This window comes from Xenopus tropicalis, chromosome 8, assembly GCF_000004195.4.
Source record: "Xenopus tropicalis strain Nigerian chromosome 8, UCB_Xtro_10.0, whole genome shotgun sequence".
In the NCBI taxonomy this organism is placed as follows: Eukaryota; Metazoa; Chordata; class Amphibia; order Anura; family Pipidae; genus Xenopus; species Xenopus tropicalis.
Genome location: NC_030684.2, coordinates 88,821,486 through 88,827,485, shown reverse-complemented (window position 1 = coordinate 88,827,485; position 6,000 = coordinate 88,821,486).

Genomic DNA, 6,000 nt, shown 5'->3' with positions numbered 1-6,000 from the left:
CTCAATAAAATGTTCCTCATGTGTCCATGTACATACCAACAGACTGCATGGCATCAATTTTCCAGTTGTCTATAATCCACACATTAAAAAAAACAATAATGCCAACATGATATAAAATCTATAATGTACTGTTGCCCTGCACTGGTAAAAGTTTCATGTTTGCTTCAGAAAAACTTCTACAGTTTATATCAGCGCTGTCCAACTTCTGTGGTACCGAGGGACGCAATTTTTTCTGGCCAACGCGGTAGAGGGCCAATAATGAAAGCCAGTTTGACCACTCCCCCTTTTTAAACCACACCCACTTAAACCACAACCATTTTATCACAAGAGCTTTTAAGACAATACCCACATTAATGGTGGTAGCACAGCAAAACCCAAAATGGTTGGTGCTCACTGTATTCATTCATATGTGAAAGAATTATATTATGTCTTATTAAGACTCAACCTCCTCTTCCCCTGTGGATAGCACAGCAACCGCCAGCACATAATTACACATCTTAGGGACCATATGACTATTTTAAAATCTAACAAACTCCCAGAACAAACCCCTGCCAGGTTCACCTCTCACAGGCAGCATAGGGCAGGCAGAGTATGGCACACACAAGCAGCATAGGGCAGGCAGAGTATAGCACACACAAGCAGCATAGGGCAGGCAGAGTATAGCACACACAAGCAGCATAGGGCAGGTAGAGTATGGCGCACACACAGGCAGGGTAGGGCAGGCAGAGTATGGCACACACAGGCAGCATAGGGCAGGCAGAGTATGGCACACACAAGCAGCATAGGGCAGGCAGAGTATGGCACACACAAGCAGCATAGGGTAGGTAGAGTATGGCACACGCAGGCAGGGTAGGGCAGGCAGAGTATGGCACACACAGGCAGCATAGGGCAGGCAGAGTATGGCGCACACACAGAGGCAGGGTAGTGCAGGCAGAGTATGGCACACACAGGCAGTATAGGGCAGGCAGAGTATGGAACACACAGGCAGCATAGGGCAGGCAGAGTATGGCACACACAGGCAGCATAGGGCAGGTAGAGTATGGCACACACAGGCAGGGTAGGGCAGGCAGAGTATGGCACACACAGGCAACATAGGGCAGGCAGAGTATGGGAAACACAGGCAGCATAGGGCAGAGAGAGTATGGCCCACATAGGCAGGATAGGGCAGGCAGAGTATGTGCCATACTCTGCCTGCCCTACCCTGCCTTTGTGGGCCATACTCTCTGTGCCCTATGCTGCCTGTGTGTATGGCACACAGACAGCATACACTGACACAATGCTGGCACTGCTCCTACAGTCTGAGGTGTGAACAGGGGAACAATGTGTATGATTAGAGCCTGAGGTGTGAACAATGCAGAGGGTGAACAATGTAGGGATTAAAAGGTGTGAACAGTACAGGAGATTACATATTTAAACAATACAGGGGGATTACAGGCTGAATATAAGGTGTGAACCCTGCAGGGGGCCATTTAATCCCAGTACTGATACCATTTAAAGCTTCCACAAAGGTAAACCATCAAAGCAGCCAGAAAGGTGGGGGGCCACACAGAGGGAGGTCGCGGGCTGCCAGTTGGACAGCCCTGGTTTATATAAATAAGCTGCTGTGTATCCATGGAGGCAGCCATTCAAGCTGGAAAAAAGGAGAAAGGCACAAGTTACATAGCAAATAACAGATATACTCTGTAGAATACACTGGGAATCTAGACAGTTTATCTGTTTTCTGCTATGTAATCTGTGCTTTTTCTCCTTTTTTTCAATTTGAATTGCTACCCCCATTTCTACACAGCAGCTTTGCGTATATATACAGGTATGGGACCTGTTATCAAGAAGGTTTAGGACCAGAGATTTTACAAATAAGGGTTCTTTCTGTAATTTAGACCTCCTGCCAATAAGTCTACTAAAAAATAATTTAAATATTCATTAAACCCAATAAAATTATTTTGCCTCAAATAAGGATTTATTTGTATATAATTCCATTTAATGGAATTAAATACAAGGTAATGTTTTGTTGTTACAGAGAAAAGGGAAATCATTTTTAAAAATTAAAATTATTTGCTCATGATGGAGTCTATGGAAGACTTTCCGTAATTCAGATTTTTCTGGATGTTTTTCCAGATAATGGATCCCATACCTGTACTATAGCAGGGATTAGAAGCAAACAAAACTTCATACCATTGCAGGGCAATAAAACATAATATATGACTTGTACTTGTATACACTTTAATACTTTATTTTTTTGGTGTTACTGTTCCTTTACAGAGGAGTCGAAGGATTTTTACCTAAAACTATTTATTGATAAAATATTAAATATTGCCTATTCCAATATAACATAATACTATGTAGTTATAATACATTTTCTGGAATAAACAGTACAAAATAAAACATGTTTTATTAAAGGGGACCTATTGTGTGAAAAACAGGACTGTGCCAGTGCATTATATACTCCTCTAAATATAGAAGAAATGTGCTGAGAAAAGTTGTGTTTTGGGCTGAAATTTCTGCAAAAATGCTACTAGTGCAACCCATCTGTTCCAGTTCCTGCTGCCACTTTTATGCAACATGCAGGGGAGCCGGTGGCATTCAGCATACTGCATTACAGAATAGAAACCAATCAGCAGCTATGCTGACCTGATAGATAACTGAAGCCTGTATTTACATTTGTCACTGCAGTTTTGATTGGCTATCCCCCTCCTACTGTGCATCTGGCAGGGACTGTTAAGACATGCCCATCCCTCATTTGAACTGTTTCTGTAATGGAGCCGCACACACAAACATATGCAGTCGGGGAGCTTACCCCATTTATTATGACCACCTTGATCAACGTTTTGGGGGGAATACACCCTCCCTTCGTCAGGATCGAATTCAAAGTGCACACCATACACTTAAAGCTTTGACGTTGATCAAGGTGGTCATAATAAATGGGGTAAGCTCCCCGACTGCATATGTTTGTGTGTGCGGCTCCGTTACAGAAACAGTTCGATTGAGGATAAGGACCTGCCAGTCCTGCGGAAGGCTTGCACCAATATTGCAGCGAGTATAGCAGCGACAGGTGTGCAGCTTTAACAAGTGTGTTTGCATCCCTCATTTGAAACACAACAGGGATTGTAGCAGATCCATAGGGAGCTGCGATAAAGGGACAATTTTTTAAATAATATATATTATTCATTATTGCCTACAAGGAAAGGGTGTCCACTATATGGCTCCTTTTAGCTGTATGTAACATGGCATATCCTGTTTGACTGAACCACATACTTGTCCATGTGACAGACAAAATATCTTGCCAGAGTTGTCACACTGCAAATTTCTGCAGTTGATGCCCCATCTTGGTACTTGCATGCAGAACCAGCAAATTAGGATTGTAACCTGGCCTGAACGATACTTTAGTACTGTGCTGAAGTATAAAATTTTCACTGTACTAGCCCCAAAGATATTTTGGGTTTAGTTAGTTTGTTGTTGTACAAGCCCTGACTCATTACTTCATATGTTGTACTGCACTAGTGTGAAATTCTTTGAAGGAAAGGTGTTCTAAGTATTTGCAAGTAAAGTTGTCATGCCAAAGTTGTGCTATAATTCTGTATATATGAGGGCCTTTAGGACTGCTATTTTGTTGTTTTCGTTTTTTAACGGTATAGTATTATAGTGATTCTTTATTCTGCTTGGCTCTTAAACTTTTGTATACAGGAATATCAGTTTATTACATGTGCATGCTAAACATTAATTATTTTTTATGTTAAAATAGCATACTATTTGTATATAACATTTGTTGATATATTGCATTTTTATAGTCATTTATGTCCCTTGTCTTCCTCACAGATTTGTAGGATATACAGAATGCATTTTCAAAAAGATCAAGCATTCAAAGTAAAAGTGAAAACTACAAATTTAATTGGTAAGACTGCATTAAGCTCACTGATTAATCATTATGTTGCTAATCAAAATCAGGCTTCATTGCCACCATTAGAATTTGATATACCCAAGGGCAAGGTCACACAAAGCATATATCTGCTTCTCCTAGCCCTGCGTTTTCAGCCAAGCTGAGAGAAGTGGATCTGCGTCCCTATGACACTTTGTGTGCCTGCATTAAAGACTATGACAACTGCTCGAGTGTAGGCACATAGAGCAGAGTGGATTGGAAGCTGGCCTGAAAAACAGAAAAGTGGATGTTTTCCAGGCCGGCCTCTGCTCTGTGTACCCACATTCACCCAGCTGCCATAATCATTAATGCAGGCACACAGAGGAGTGTAAGGAAGCAGATCTGCTCTCTTCTCTCAGCCTGGCCGAAAACGCAGGGCTAAGAGAAACGTATATACGCTTCATGCGACCTCACCCTAAGGGACTATTTTTAAAACAGCAGTTTTTGTGCATATTACCAGTTTTTCCAAATCTACCTTCTTAGGCAACTAGAAATGCTTTATTTTATTATAATTTCAACTGTTCAAAAATATTTTTTCAAAGATATCTTGGTTCTTTTTATTTTGTTCAGTAGCAGTTCACACCTGCAAAATTAATTTCTTTACAATAGGATGATGAATTTCTTGACCAAAATCAGAAACCTTCATATTTAATTGTAACTGAAATAGTAACATTCTACTGCTATGACTTAATTTCCAGTACTAAACCCAGTAACATCGCTGTTGTATCTGGCATCAAAAATGATCAGTGCCATATTCCACCAGTATTCTTTTTTAGATTTATTTATCTGTATTTCAACAGAAATTGGTACCATTTTGGAATATCATTTAAATGTAATGTCGCACATTTCCAAATGTTATTATTAGCAGAAAGAGCACAATTGTGCCAATTAGATACTTCAACAATCTGCACAGGGTAGACAATAACATACTGCAACATTGCTTTATATTTAGCAAGTGACATTATTTGTGATACTAAAGCTAAAGATAATATCGTACGAAACCTTGTTTCGTACGATATTTGGTGCGTGTATGGCAAGTTGGCGAGTCGACTGGTATCGCAGGAGGCTGCTGATATCTGCTGACTCGCCGATCGGCCAGGTCAAAAGATTTTGATCGGGCGCCATAGAAGGCGCCTGAGCAAAATCTGCCGTCAGGGCTGAATCAGCAGAAGGAGGTAGAAATCCTATTGTTTCTACCTCCTTAACTGCCTGTTTCAGCCCTGAAGGTTAGTGGCGGATCTGACGATCTTTCGTGCGACCGATGTTCGCACAAAGATCGCAGATCGCCACGTGTATGGCCACCTTAAGTGCTTAAGTGCTAAGTGAAAATATATTAATGTAAATTCAAATGCTCCTCTTTGCACTTTTGTAGTTTACTTGTTTCAAAGATATTATTAGTTTTATACTTCCAGTAGTGGACATTAGCTTAGCAGCTGAAAGTGCAGGTACTGTCTGAGACACTGCTCAGCATGCTGGTCTTGCTGGCTTCTGGAATGTTAGCGCTACATCAACAGCATTGAAAGTCTCCAAGTTGCTAAATATTTGGTTCTGTCAGTAATATGACACGGACTCCAAGAGGTCACTCAGCTTAAGGGCTCTGGCACACGGGGAGATTAGTCGCCCGCAACAAATCTCCCTGTTCGCGGGCAACTGATCTCCCCGAACTGCCATCCCACCGGCGAAAATGTAAATCGCCGGTGGGATGGCATGCGCGGCGGCACGATTTCACTGAAATCGCGCCACCGCGTATGCCATCCCACCGTATGCCAGAGCCCTAAAAAGATTGCTTTCGCATGAGGGCTGTGTCATGGGCTTGTATGCTATCACCGTGTTATCTTGTACTTATAACTTACAAGATATACAGGGTTGAATTATTGTGTAATTAGGATAGTAATCTTGTTAAAGCCCTTAGAGCCACTGGTGCCATTCTGTCTGCTGAACCTAATCCCTTTCAATATGGGAGCTCCACCCCCTACTGTCTTACCTGTCCATACCGTGTCTACTCTTCACACCTACAGGTCAGAAAGGTTATCAGACAAAGGAATGAGATAGCATCCTCCTTCTGAAGGGAAGGGTAAAGAAAGTCA